The sequence below is a fragment of the Tachypleus tridentatus genome, chromosome 10 (assembly GCF_004210375.1).
Source record: "Tachypleus tridentatus isolate NWPU-2018 chromosome 10, ASM421037v1, whole genome shotgun sequence".
In the NCBI taxonomy this organism is placed as follows: domain Eukaryota; kingdom Metazoa; phylum Arthropoda; class Merostomata; order Xiphosura; family Limulidae; genus Tachypleus; species Tachypleus tridentatus.
In genome coordinates, this window is record NC_134834.1 from 186,719,416 (window position 1) to 186,734,841 (window position 15,426).

General features: G+C 35.9%; 1 protein-coding gene, 1 non-coding gene and 1 pseudogene across 2 annotated transcripts in view; 1 reads left to right on the forward strand and 2 right to left on the reverse strand.

Moving 5' to 3' along the window:
• The window catches only part of LOC143231141 (uncharacterized), a 64,437-nt gene that overhangs the window by 36,413 nt on the left and 12,598 nt on the right, over positions 1-15,426 (forward strand). The window lies entirely within an intron of this gene.
• Positions 2,424-2,516, reverse strand: LOC143231201 (U6 spliceosomal RNA; annotated as a pseudogene).
• Positions 2,529-2,614, reverse strand: TRNAY-GUA (transfer RNA tyrosine (anticodon GUA)). Its single transcript is given in 2 exon segments — positions 2,529-2,564; positions 2,578-2,614. It is a non-coding gene; the product is annotated as a tRNA-Tyr (tRNA).

The following is a 15,426-nucleotide window of genomic DNA, read 5'->3' on the forward strand; positions in this document are numbered from 1 at the left end:
TTGAATCGTGTGAACGACGTAACAATGTCTGATACCTATTAATAATATAAAACCCGTCTTATAAGAACTGGAAAATACAATAATGCAAGCTGCCATTTTATTATTTTACACAAAGTGTGAAAACACAAGTTCTTTGAAACGATATAGATGTGCCGAAAATCGCTTTCAACTCCAAAGTTATATAAAAGCTCAATAACTTGAAATACAAATTCTGTTAATGTGATAATACATAAACTAGCAGAGACCCGCAAAACATTTGCGTTTAAATGGTATATTTATTACAATATTACTTCTTTAAGTATAGGATTTATAGAGTAATACAAAAGAATTGTAATCACAGACACCAAAATCTCTAAGTACATTTATTTTAGGTCTAACCATATCTACATTAAGTACGGCCTAAATTTCTTAAAAAGATAAGCTAACACTTGATTTACGTACGTTGTTTGCTTTAGTTTAATTAGGTTTAATTTTTACGGTACTTAATACTATCAATAAATAAACTTATGATGTTATTCTATGAACTAACGTTAGACGTTTTGAAAAATTCTGAAAAGTCTTTAATATGATGTTGTACAAGATATATACAAAAATAGTATTGCATCCGCTTTTTGTTTACGTACAATAATCGTTGAAATCAAGTGCGCACGTAAGGTGTTCGCGCATTTTAAAAATAGACCAAAACCGAGTATTATTGTAACATATAAATACCTTAATTATTTATGTACATTTAAGACATTTAACGTTGCTCCGATTTATTCAATAAAGTTTTCTTACGGTAGAGGATGTTTCAAAATTTCCACCGCAGTGTTTGAATTCGCTTCATCTCATTCTTTGTAAACGAGCTAAGCCTACTCGTACGTGTACGCGTTAATTTGTTTTAGAGCACAACCACATTGAGCTATCTGTTGTGTCCTCCGCAAGGAATCGAACCCGGCATATTATGAGCATACACTTCTCTCTAATTACTAATCTCGTAATACCCCAAAAGACGGATAAGATAATAAATTCAATTTCAGTTTGCGAATTTTACAACATCCTGTACCATGCCTAAGTTTTCTTGAATAAAACTTTTAACTCTAAGCGTGCCTCGCGTGAAATTTTATTACTCTAGGATGAATAGGTTTAAGAAATAATAACTTTAAATGTGTGACTTCCTTTAAAATTATTATATTTTTAAAACGATTATAAAATATGCACATTTTCGCCTCTGTGACACAACTTTGTCAGACATAATTATTGAAATTTATGAAAATAAATAGACGAAATCGTGATATAAACTACGTTTGAACTAGGAGGGGTTAAATGCTCTCGATGGATAAAACAATGAGGGTTATTACACGGTTCTTTCAGTTTATTTAGCCCCACTAGTCCAGCGGTATGTCTCCGGATTTGCAACGCTAAAATCAGGGGTTCGATTACCCTCGGTGGGCTGAGAAGATAACCCGATGTGGCTTTGCAATATATAAAAAAAACACAAACACACAGTTTATTTATTTTAAAATATTTTAATATGCTGGATGTTTATAAATTTCTCTTTTAAAACCAAGTGACAGCATTAAATACGACTGCACGGTCTTTCATGTATGCCATCTACCAACTCATCGGTATGTCTAACGGCTTATAACACTTTGTGGGTATGTTGAAAATTTTGGTACCCAGGAGGGTTAGGTGCAAATGACCTATTCCTCCATCCCCAACTTTCATTTCAGTTATTACTATGTTGTAGTTGTAATGCTTAAAGACTAGAGTAATCCACAGTATTCCGGCCCTTTTCAGGGCAATGTCCATATATTGTCTTGAGTTTCCCTTTCTATTTTTTTTAAATCTATTTGTATAAAAATATTTATGAATTATGAATATTATACTAATTCTAAACGTCTACCGCATGGTGGCCTGCTTGATTTCTATTTCTTAAATATACATTCATGGGAGAGAGGTAGTTAGGACCACGTTCATCATGTATATGGATCACATAATAAATCGTTTTCATGCCAATTTTTATTAAAATAATTTAGTGCGTTATGCAAGAGTCTATCAGATACTGTCTCTATGTTTGCATACTAGTGTATAAATGTTGGTGAAATACTGCGGGCACATTATATGCTGATGTCGTGATTGAATTTTGTATTTTTTGTGGTTTGTTAATTGTTTTTTGTGTTATGTTTAACCAGACTGGACGCAGATATTCTATAATGGGTCTAACGTGTGTCTTGTAGATTCTTATTATATTATCAGGAGATGCACCTTGATTTTTACCCGATAGAGTTCTTGCGTAATTTGCTATTTTCCTTATTCTAGTCAGGATATTGTTACTATGCTGTATCCACGTAAATTTGGTATTGCGAGTTAATCCAAAAAAATTTAGCTGAGGTAGTAGTCTGTAAAAGTGATCCGTTCATGGAAAACTTCGGTGGATTAAAAAAAGTGTGGAAAGCTTCAAGAATTTGCTTTTCATGCTTGTGCAGGAGCCATGTTAACTTTCTCTGTATAAAACTGTTTACCACGAGAAACAAATAAAAACTAATTCCGACGAGGCGGATTTGAACCACCGACCTATGGATAACTACTGCTCGACTACAGTCCACCGCTCTACCAACTGAGCTATCGTCGGTTATACAATTTGCTGTATAATAAATAATTATTTGTTGTTATACAACATGCAATTGTCGTGGTGCCTAATGTTTGTTTGAATATGTGTCAAAATCACGGGTTTAGAATGTGATAGTATGATACAAGTGAAATAATTTTAGTTCACTTCTGAAATATAATTATCTATACTGTGTATACTATTTCATACGAAACGTCCCAAATTATTCACTTCAAGAGCATTTGGCATTTTCAACCTTGAAAAAGAGCACGTGGAACTTACTAAAATATGAACTAGCTAGCGCAGATAGCCCTCGTGTAGCTTAGCGCGAAATTCAAAAACAAAACAAAAGCAAATCCTTGCCCGTTGAAGCAGTCTCCAAACTTTGACATGTTTATTGACAGAATTCTCGTTGTCGGTAATTCCATACGTGTTTCTCGACAGAATAATTATATATAGTCACAACAGCTACACGTGTTTGTTAATAGAACCTTATAATGTCAATAGCCATGTTTGATTGTTAGCAGAATGTTACATTGTCAGTAACTACTCACACATCTGTCGATAGAACACTACAGCATTAATGATGACTTTGGACTACGCTTAAGATGGCGTTAAAAAGTACACATTTTTTAGCAGGTTGTTTAATTTTCGAAATAAAACCTATGCTCGGTGCATATTTGTGCGAAGAGAACGCAGTGCTATTGGTTGTTTTCTCTATTTTTCGCGTGAAACAAAACTTACAACCATAAAATCATTACTTCATATTAGCTGGGCTACCCGTACCATGGATAAGCTATGTAAATTCATGATTAATGAAAGGTTATCTTTGGACATGAAAATTTGTTCCCTTTATGTATAATTAAATAAAAAAATGCCCATAAAAACAACAAAACACAAAATCCGAACCGTAAATTTTCATGTATCTCCTCATGGACCCAATAAACATTCGTGCCAAATTTGGTGATCCATCAACAGGGGCAAAGTAGTGGTTTAAAAAAAACAAACCTTACGTAAGAACGCTTACGAAGGAAGATATAATGCACTGGCGCCATCTATACAAATATAATAGTACTGTCTGTTGTATGTCCGTGTAAATACTTCGCAGGGTGTGAATAGATCTGTGTGTAACGTATTCATGACGTCATATTTGCACCCTGAGAATATGGAGAAAAATAAAGTTTTCCGTGACGAAAATCGTGACCCCTATTGGAAATCTACATGTACACTGGATAAATATTTCGCGAAGTTGGAGATTGCACATCGCACAATAAAAACGCAAAAGTTCCATTACAGTATGATATCACACAGAATCAAAATGACTCTTATCTTTAAATAAACACACACACACTGTAACACTTTAATGTTAAAAACTAAGTATGTGTGTGTTTTATTTTAGCAAAACCACTGCAGCCTATCTGATGAGTCCACCGAGGGCAACTTTACCCCAGATTTTAGCGTTTGTCAATCCGTAAACTTACCGCTGTACCAGCGAGGTACATCTAGGTACAACCCTATTAAAGGAATTTTGATATTTTCAATAACTGTGCACGGGTTTATTAACTGTTTACTGTAGGATATATAACACATGTTATAACAACAAAACCAGCTATCACAAGTTGAGCGTTTTTTCTAATTACTTTATAATTGTGTTGTGATATTTATTTTAATATACCTCCCTCTTGGTAGTGTAATGGCTTGCAAAGTCCCATGGAAACCCGTAACCGAACCTTATAATATCATATCTCAAACACAGACTTAAATTTATATATTTATATATATATATAAAAGCCTAACAACTTGTTTACACGTCATTGCTCATATCTTATAGAGGCTCGAGCTCTTCTCACGCGAAGTGAACTACCAAAAGATAAAGAAACTAAGGTGGTTGGAAAATGTTTCAGACAGCAGAGAGAAAATTACTTTTATAAATTAGATGGAGTAAAACATTTTCTTTTATCGAACGTAATTAAGGCACTCATCGTGATTACTCGTTACTGAAGCAAAGATTTGTGCTCAACATGTTATTGTACTAGTGAATTATTATGCAAGAAATAATGAAGATAAATTATGTCGGTGGGACCTCAAGAAGTGTTCCCTCTTTGTTTTGTTTTAAATTTCGCCCAAAGCTACACGAGAGCTATCTGCGCTAGCCGTCCCTAATATAGCAATGTAAGACAACTAGTCATCACCGCCAACTCTTGGGCTACTCTTTTACCAACGAATTGTGGGATTGATCGTCACATTATAACGCCCCCACAGCTGAAAGAGAGAGCATGTTTGGTGCGGAGGGAATTCGAACCCGCGACCCTCAGATTACGAGTCGAACGCTTATACCCATCGGGCCAGAAGTGTCCCCAACGAGGTTTTGGTAAGATCCATAAAATTATACCCATCGGGCCAAAAGTGTCCCCAACGAGGTTTTGGTAAGATCCATAAAATTATACCCATCGGGCCAGAAGTGTCCCCAACGAGGTTTTGGTAAGATCCATACAATTATACCCATCGGGCTAGAAGTGTCCTCAACGAGGTTTTGGTAGCAGGAAAGATCTCAATTATTTTTAAATATTGTTTTTGTATGGTATTCCCATTTTCTTGTTACAGTCCTCAAAGTTTTATGCCTGTCCCCCAGTGGAACAACGAAAAGTCTGCAGATTCACAATGCTAGAATCCGGGTTTCAATACCCGTGGTGGGCAGAGCACAGATAACCCTAATATTATGTAGACTTATGCATAATATTGTAAAACAAACAAAGTTTGATTTCAGTAGCCTTTATTCGTCTGTATCTGTTTTGACTGGATTATTTTCACGAAGATAATTAACGTCTATTACAATCTTTTTTTAGCTTCTTGTAATTGTTGTTATTTTGGTCCTTGTAGACTAGGGAGGGTCAGGTTCACTGGGACCCCTTCCTCATGTCTGAACCATGGCTTGCTTGCAGATGAACATTTATGATGAGGGTTGGAGTACAGTGGACTTGTTTTGACCCCTTCCAGGGCAAATGTCCATGTGGGTAGCCGGGTAAACATTCTTATGCTGAGTTTATCATGGTTAATATTCTTTCCCTAAACGAACAGTTCGGTACGTACAAACAACACGTTTTACTCGTTCTAATACAAGAACATTTTTACATACAGTACCCTTTTTTAAATGTTTCTATATTAGTCCTAATCTTTTGTGGTTTGTTTTTCTTTCAAATATAGTATATGATGGCCTAATTAAATGTCTATTTGCAAAATAAAATTTAACAGGCTACTTAGGCTATCTTTCACCATGTACGTAATAGCAAATAAGTTCACGAGACAAATCGTTCTGTTGTTACTTTTCCTCAAAGTAATATAGAGAATTATACAACAGTATATAGGTTATAGTTTGTATATTTGTGTGGTTGCGAATAAACTTTGATGATGCGCTACGGGGGATTTTGAATGTCCCAGTAATTAGAGTTTTGTATTGATTCTAATTGATTTGTTTATGGATACTATGTTTAACCATGCAGGGCATACATATTTTATGATAGGTCGTATATATGTTTTGTATATTTTATAATATTCTTTAGTGAGGTTTCTTGGCTTTTGCCGGTTAGACTTCTTGTATAATTTGAGTATTTCCCAATTTTTGTTAATATATTATTTGTGTATTTCACACATGCCAGCTTTGGGTCGAATGTAAAGCCAAGAAATTTTGCCGTTTTTTTTTTTTTTATAATGTCTGTTTCTTTGGTTTGAACATGGCGCAAAACTACTTTTATTTATTTACTTAAATTAGAAGCGACGAATAAGAGGGAAGGCGACTAGTCAACACCACCCATCGCCAACTCTTGGGCTACTTCTTACGAACAAGTAGAGAGATCGAACGAGATAGTATAACGCTCGCACAGCCGAAAGGGCGAGCATATTCGGGCGGCAAGTCAAGCGACCTAACTACAGTGGCCTCTTTTACGGTTTGTATACGTCAATCAATGCAAAGCCGATGGCAGACTGTATGTCGTGATGTGTTTCTTCAGGCGACAGAGACAAGTAAATTAACTTCCTGCTGGTTCAGTGAAACAATCGTCATTAGCAAGACACGGAAAGGACGTATATATTTGGATAAAGTATATTAGTCTTATCCAACTTGTAGTTTGTTTTTTCATTTTTATATAAACCCTGAGCTCGGTGTGTAAAGGCTGTGGTGCCTTATGTAAGAAACTAAATTGCACCATATAACTATCGTTACATAGATTTGAAAACTACAATTTCCTTTTTTTTAATTACGAGACACGTGATTATAAAACATTTTGTGTAAATGCGCACATAAATATAACGCACGTAACGACAAATTTATAAAGGAAGGGAAATATCCCTTAACCTTATTTTAAACAACAGAGGTTTCTATGTCAGCCAGTATTGTTGGGTTTCTTAGTTACTATATATTATCGTCTTAACATTGTTGCTGAGTTTCTGCGTGACAGAGGACAACCTTTGTAACACTAGGTTTCTTACGTGATAGAGGACAGCCTTCGAACATTGTTATTGGGTGACTCTGCGTGACAGACGACAACATTCGTAACCTTGTTTCTGGGTTCTTGCGTGACAGAGGGCAACATTCGTAACATTTTTGTTGGGTTTCTGCGTGACAGAGGAAGACATTCGTAAACTTGTTGCTGGGTTTTTGCGTCACAGAGGAAAACCTTCGTAACATTGTTCTGGGTTTTTGCGTGACAGAGGAAATCCTTCGTAGCCTTGTTCTGGGTTTTTGCGTGACAGAGGAAAACCTTCGAAATCTTGTTACTGGGTTTTTGCGTGACAGAGGAAAACTTTCGTAACCTTGTTCTAGGTTGTTGCGTGACAAAGGAAAACTTTCGTAACCTTGCTGCTGGGTTTTTGCGTGACAGAGGAAACCTTTTGTAACCTAGTTCTGCTTAGTCGTCTGCTTGGACTATGAAATTTTCATTACATCAGTATCTCTCTCTCTTATGCGATTCATTTCAAGTTGAAATGAATTTTCAAAAAGAGGGCACTGCAAGCTTCATGTATATCATATATATTACATATACATAAAATGTTTGGCTTCAAACTTGAAATTAGTTTTTTTTCTCTAAAGTTTTTCACTCTACTCACTAGAGCTTTCTTGGAACTGCCATCCCATGAACAGTCACACCACAGAGGGCCTCTGGTTTAGAATATAGTTATTTACAATCCATGTGTCCACGGATGGATCAGCGGAAAGTATACGGACTTGCAGTGCTAAATTCCAGGGTTCGAGCTCCCCGTTGGACAAAGCACAGATAGCTTATCCTGTAATTTTACAATGAAACAATTCGTTACAAACGACAATGTGATATGGATGCTACTAGACATGTTTTTGAATGTAGTTCATTGACCACTCACGTTTCTGGTCGAATCTGTTTAAATATTCGAATATTCTAGCTCTAGGTACTGAAAGCAAGTTTCACAGATACATGATTTATGTGAAGTTGTTCGATTGATATCAATTGTTGTCATGGTTACAAGCTTCTACGATAATCAGAGTCTACTTACTATAAGTTACTATTTACTTATTACTAAGATAACTGGAGTACCAATCCTCTGTATGGAAATTATGTAAATTCATGATTAACGAAAGGTTATCTTAGGATACGAGAAGTTTCCTCACTTATACGTATTTGTAAAAAGTGCAAAAATGTCCACAAAAACAACAAACATAAAATACGAAACTACAAATGTGCAATGTATCTCCATATATACCCAAGAAACCTTCATCCTAGTTTGGTGAACATCTATCTACAGACGGCAAAGTAGTACAAAAAAAAAAACCCAAGAAAAAAAACGCAACACTGAAGATTTGTTTCTCTCCATGAACCCGATGAACCTCCACACCAAATTTGGGTGAAGATCAGTCCACATCCTCCAAACATTCTCGTCCTCTCAGCCGTGTGGGCGTTATAATGTGACGGTCAATCCTATTATTCGTTGGTAAAAGAGAAGCCCAAAGGTTGGCGATGGATGATGATGACCAGCTGCCTTCCCTCTGGTCTTACACTACTAAATTAGGGATGGCTAGCGCAGATAGCCCTCGTGTAGCTTTGCGCGAAATTCAAAACAAACAAACAACAGTACTAATATATTTACGTAGATATCAATTCATTGCTATACTTGGATAATCGTATAAGTTACTCACCAATAAAACCAGAGATTGTAGTGTTTTATCACTGTATTTCAGGCAGAGCGCAGATAGCCCTCGGGTAGCTTTGCACGAAATAAAAAAAAAAAAACATAAAACAGTTCAGGCAGTTCCCACAAGATATTATACAGTTTTGTCACTGTAGTTCAGGCAGTTCCCACAAAATATTATACAGTTTTGTCACTGTAGTTCAGGCAGTTCCCACAAGATATTATACAGTTTTGTCACTGTAGTTCAGGCAGTTCCCACAATATATTATACAGTTTTGTCACTGTAGTTCAGGCAGTTCCCACAAGATATTATACAGTTTTGTCACTGTAGTTCAGGCAGTTCCCACAAGATATTATACAGTTTTGTCACTGTAGTTCAGGCAGTTCCCACAACATATTATACAGTTTTGTCATTGTAGTTCAGGCAGTTCCTACAAGAGCTTATAGTGTTTTGTTACAGTAGTTCAGGCAGTTATTTAAACCTATCTTTTATTAAAGTATTATATTGTCCTAGAAAAAAAGAAAGAAAATAAACCGTAATCATAAGCTCTGTGTGTGTGTAACACGTGCACTCAGACAGGTTTTATTATAATAATACGCAGTAGCTGCCTTGTTCGTTCTATCCAGGAAGCAGTTCACTAATTACACTAAGTACAGAACTCTGTTTTAGCTAAATATTAATTTATTTGCTTCTCTTCAGGGTTTAATCTAATACGACTCTTTCACTCGACTCGGCTTATTATAGAGATAAGAAAAATGTTATTAAACAGTGGTGACTCAACGGATGAAACATCCGTAAAAATTATAGAATATTCAGAATAACTTAGAGGATAATAAAAGTGAAATAATCACGAGGTAGGTACAAATACAAATATGTCTAAAAATAGCTAGTCATGGTTCTCGATTTCAGTTATCGTGTCCCTTGTTTTCTGTTCATTGCAAACGTGAAGGTCTGCAGTCTCTGGTGCGGTGTAAAACATTTACTGCGCATACTCGAGATTTATTTATTTAGTTTTGGTCTAAATATGCAAAATACGTGGGATTAGGATGGTGATTTATCTATATCGTCACGTTTATAGTGGAATCGACGTGTTTAAGAATAGTTTCAGGTACATGTGCGAGACAGTTTGAGATTTTCAAACACAGTTATTCTTGGATAACCTTTAAAACAACATGAAACAGAAATATATAATTCGACAACATGTTAATCGGTTATTTCGGACATAGAACTTGGATATTTTATTCTTCCGTTACTCTACTGTTTTAAACTCCGAAGTTTAGATTTCACTATTACATTACGGATTTCATAAAATGGCGTATTGCCGTATTGAGTGTTACATCTAAAAGTTGAAACCTGAGATTTAAATATGAATAGTTATATGTAAATACCTATATGATGTAGGTTAACTGGCTGTATGTTTACCAAAGAATGATGCATATTTTCTGATTAATATATATAAATATATCTTTTACCAACAGGTGGCCTTAGAAATAATTTTTGAAACGCCGTTAATTCGTCGAGATATACTTTTCTATAACTTCGTTTAGTCAGAAATAATATGTTATGATAGCGTAAAACGACCTTTCATTCGGGTGTAAGCGCCCCACAGTGGTATGTCTGCTGACTGACAGCACAATAAACCAACTTGCAATTCCCATGGTGGGCAGAGCACAGATAGTCCATGGTGTAGCTTTGTGCTCAACTTGTTTATTTAAAGTTTATTTAATGCCATGTTACACTGTCATTTGATTCGATTAGAATTTAATATCTCACGTGGGTAATAAGAATAGCAATGTAACATGACATTTGTTTGTTTTTTGAATTACGCACAAAGCTACTTGAGGACTAACTGTGCTAGCCGTCCCTAATTTATCAGTGTAAGACTAGAGGGAAGGCACTTGTCATAACCACCCACCGCCAACTCTTTGGCTACTCTTACCAACGAATAGTGGGATTGACCGTCAAACTATAACGTCCCCACGGCTGAAAGGGCGAGCATGTTTGGCGCGACGGGGATACGAACCCGCGACCCTCAGATTACGAGTCGCACACCTTAACACGCTTGGCCATGCCGGGCTCCCGCACCATAAACACCTTGAATGTTTCGTGTAGTTACTGTTGCACTATTGTCTTTTTTTTAAACTCGTAAAACATTATATGCCTAATGTGCTCCTCAGGCACATCTATCTTCATAAAGTTTATTTGATTAATGATCTAACAACGTGGAGTTGAGTTAGTTTATTTTCTTTGTCTGAACATTTTTATACACGTCCTAGTACATATTTTAGTCATTAAAGCCTTCTACAAAGACAGAAATGATGAAACACTTTCTGTATTAAATTTTCGAACATTACTTATGATATGAGACCTAATATATGTTGTATATATATTAACAAATAACATTTAAGCAGAAAATACGTTATAGGTAAACGTCTTTGTCCTCCAGGAAATATTTTCGTTGGATAGTTTGAAATCGCACTTTAATCGAAATTGATTAAAACTGTACAAAACGTAAAACTTACAAAAAACTGCAGTTATTTGAACACGAAATCAAGAACTATTCCTATCTTTTCAGTTATTCATAGACAATGTGTGAATACAACAGATTAGTTAATGACAATGTATGAATACAACAGATTAGTTAATAAACAGAAATTAATTCGTTTAAAACAATAAGACTTTGCCCCTCCCAATGGCTCAGCGGTAAGTCTGCGGACTTATAACGCTAAAACCCGATTTCGATACCCGTGGTGGGCAGAGCACAAATAGCCCATCATGTAGCTTTGTGCTCAATTCAAAACAACAACAACAGTAAGACTTCGGTTCTAAATCAAGCAAGGTCCGTATTTTAACTACGCATCCACCCCTCCGCGAACAGTTATACTGTAATCGGTTACCATGGTGCGTTGTTAACTACAAGATCAACACAGGTGATTGTTTTGTTTGTTTGTTTGTTTGTTTTCTACGTTCTTCCCGACTATTATTATTAAATATAACTATAGCCATGTTTGGGCATCGTACTCATAAATATATAACTAATTATTTCTGAGAAATATTTTAAGAATATCAGAACTGATATCCGATGTTTTTAAATTGGGTAACGACCACACCCACACCTGGCCGAGAACGATGGGTGTGTGTGTGGGGGTGGTAATCAGGATGTTGTGGGTGGGAACAGTTGAGTTGCTGCCTTTTTTTAAAAAAAAAAAAGTATATTTGGTCAATTACCTATTGTTTTTCCATTAGTTTTTCCACTTGAAATTTGGTGAATAATTAGAAATACTGAGTGTCTTAACGCTTTTTTGGGCACTTGTTACCGTATCTGTGTCTCTTTACTTGTTACCGTAGCTGTTTCTCCTCACTTGTCACCGTAGCTGTGTCTCCTCACTGTACTGTGGCGCTAGTTATTATTGCCTTCTAAAAGTTTTTTTTATATTGTTTCCTTGATGACCATGCCTGCCTGACATGACCTGCTGGGTGATGCGCTCGACACTCAATTTCAGTTTCATGGGCTAACAAGATCGCCCTTTCAGCCGTAGGGGGTGTTGTAATGGGACGGTCAATCCTACTATTCGTTGGTAGAAGAGTAGCCCTAGAGTTATCGGTGAGTGGTGTTGACTAGCTGTCTTCCCTCTACTCTATCACTGCTAAATTAGGGACGACTAGTGCAGACATCCCTCTTATTTCAAAAAACAAACCAAGCCAAATCCTGACGACCTCAATTCCAACTACTTTGGAATAGTAACAGTAGTACTAACAAGTACGGTAACAGTATCAATTCATGGATGTTTTTATACTCGGGTGGCTGACCCAGTCCGTAACCATATAGAACGATTGTGAGTCGAGTGTCCTAGCCACCAGTCCACGCTAAGCCCAAATATCTGTTGTAATTCTGTTTATTAAGTAGGCGTGGACTAGTCTTTCTAACTACTGGAAACATATTCTGTGAGCTGCCCTCTAGAAAAGTACCAAAAGTAGATTAACGCTCCGTCAGTCCAATAGAGAAATAATTATTTGTTTATTGTGATCATATGAACATTTAAACTGACACGTAAGTTCCACCAACATTACTGACAATCCAAAATGTTTTACAGCTTTCTGTTAAAGATTATTTCCTATCTTGTAAAGGACTTGACCATGTTCTCAAAACTATTGGTTGTGTGAAAGATGTACAATTGTTTTAACATTAAATTACATGCACTTCTTAAATATGTATATTTTATCTTCATGTTCAACCTGTGGCCCTTCCTCCAGCGTCCTTTCCCGGTACAAATTTTATTTGTTATATAATGCAAAGCCGTATCCAATGGATTACATATTCTTTGTCCGTTGCGGGTGTCGAGCCTTGAATCCTACCATTATAAGACCTCAAGCTGATCACTGAGTCGTCAGAAGGACGCCAGTGTCTAATCATCTTTTAAAAGATATGAAAGTACTGAAAGCCCCTAAGCAGAGAAATGTGGTTGTTCGTCTGCACGTATATTTATTTATAGACATTTTGAATCAGAGTTAGGCCTACAATAAGTAGAGTATGAAGCACCGTGTAGTTTGATTAATAAGAAACTGATGAGGCTAAAAAACAATCAATATATATGTAACTTTTTTGCAACAGATTTTCCATACGCACATAATATTAAACGAGAAACTAGCAAACAAAATAATTTTTCTTTGAAAGCTGATGCCAAAAATACACGATTTATACGTTGGACGTTTTTGTGTTTGTTTGTTTGTTTGTGTGTGTGTGTGCAGAAGTCTTCAAATAAAATAAATACACTCGTGACATTCCTCGTCTCCAGAACAGCAGGTGGCGCTTGCTGAAATTTCGGAACACGACGTAAATCAATCCGTTCTTTTTTTCTTCTACTGGTTATATCGTTTTCGAACGTAAGTGATAACGTAGGTTTCTTTTCGACAGGCTGTCAAAACGCACGAAAATGTTTCACGTCGACAGATACAAAACGATTATTAATTAAACGAGAACTGACTGTAGCCGACGTACATTTTTTGCTGTAATGTCGTGTGTATGTGATAGAGATACTCTAAACACTCGGGAACAAAATTTAAAAGTAACAGGTGTTCATATAAGACCTATAACACCCAAACAACTAAAAGGTGAGTTTCCTCTGTCCCTCTTTCTCTCTCATTCTGTCATATTTTTGTTTTCATTTGCTCTCAGCGAATCTGCTCATGTTTGTTTTATTTATATAATGGTTATCCGTGCTTTGTTCGAACTCAAAATTTTTGCTGAGCAATTGGGGAACCTTATTGAGTCAATATCGGAAAAGTAAGGGAGAGAAAAGCACGATAAATGTACAAAACTTGTTAATCAAAACACGATGTGTTCCAGGGTTAACATCTGTTGCCTTTATATGATTATTATTATTTGTCCGTTTAACCCACAAAGATAAAAGTAGTTATTATGCAATCTGTAGTTCTTTGTCAATAACCCAAAATCGTTTAACACTGATAACGACGTAAAAAAAATACTTGGTCGACTGTTTAATGTCGTGAAAGTGTACAAGTTTGGGAACGCTTTGACGTGATTGGATATTAGTTCGGGGATGGTGAATATAGTTATTCAGGTCAGAGGGCAGCTATACGGTCTCTTATATCTGATGAAGTGTGGACGTCTTCATGAGAAGTCCTGCGATTCAGTTGATCTTTTAATTTAAAAAAAAACAACAACAAATATTTTGTAGTCTAGCCTAGAATTTCGCTCCCTTGTTGTTAAGGTCATGGCTAATTTGAAAATTGAAATAAACGCCAGTTAAATAACAGAATATTTGATAATGATATTCACATTTCACCAGATATTAAACTGTAAAGTAGCTATCTGTGTTTACCATCCTGTTAACGCGTGAATCTACTTCTAAATATACTCATTTTGATTCGTGGTAATTAGCACGCTAAGCCTAGCTTCTGTAGAAAAACGTTACAACATTAGATCCCTTTCTTGTTCCCAGAGTAAAACTAATAAATTGATAGTTTGGTTTATCTATTTGAACTATCTATTGTGTCCACCGCAGGGAATCGAATCCAGAATTGTAGAGTTATAGGTCGATAAGCTTACCGGGAGATGATCTGAAAGTTAAACATTATCTGTCATTTACAGAAATTTAAAAGTTAAGTCCCACGTTGCTATTTCTTTGTTTCATTAAAAAAAACACAAATAAACGCTAACACTAAATATAACAATATTTGGTTGTGTACCTCTCTCTCACTTACACACAATCTTGCCTCGCCACGAGTGCCATTTTCACGTAATAACTAAGAATTATTGAAATCAATACAAGTAATTAGAACAGCAAAGCCGAACTAGTTAAAGCTCGCTATTATTTTTCGAGATACAAGTTTTACATGGATCTGGGGTGAGATGAAGATATAGTAGCTTCTTTGACTGGAGAGGGCGTAATATCATCCATTATATCTTAAAACTAACATTTACAACAAAAATACTGTTAGAGTTCTGAAGTCCCGATATATATCACTAATCACAGACACATTTCACAATATCACAGACAGAGATATATCACTAATCTGATACAGCGAACGTGTATACAAATATACGCTGTAAAAAGAAACGTACAACGTTTTCTGCACACACCCCAGTCCTTCACAAAATATCCATAAATATTTCTTTAATTAAAATGTGTCAGATTTCTAGCGCATTTATTATTCA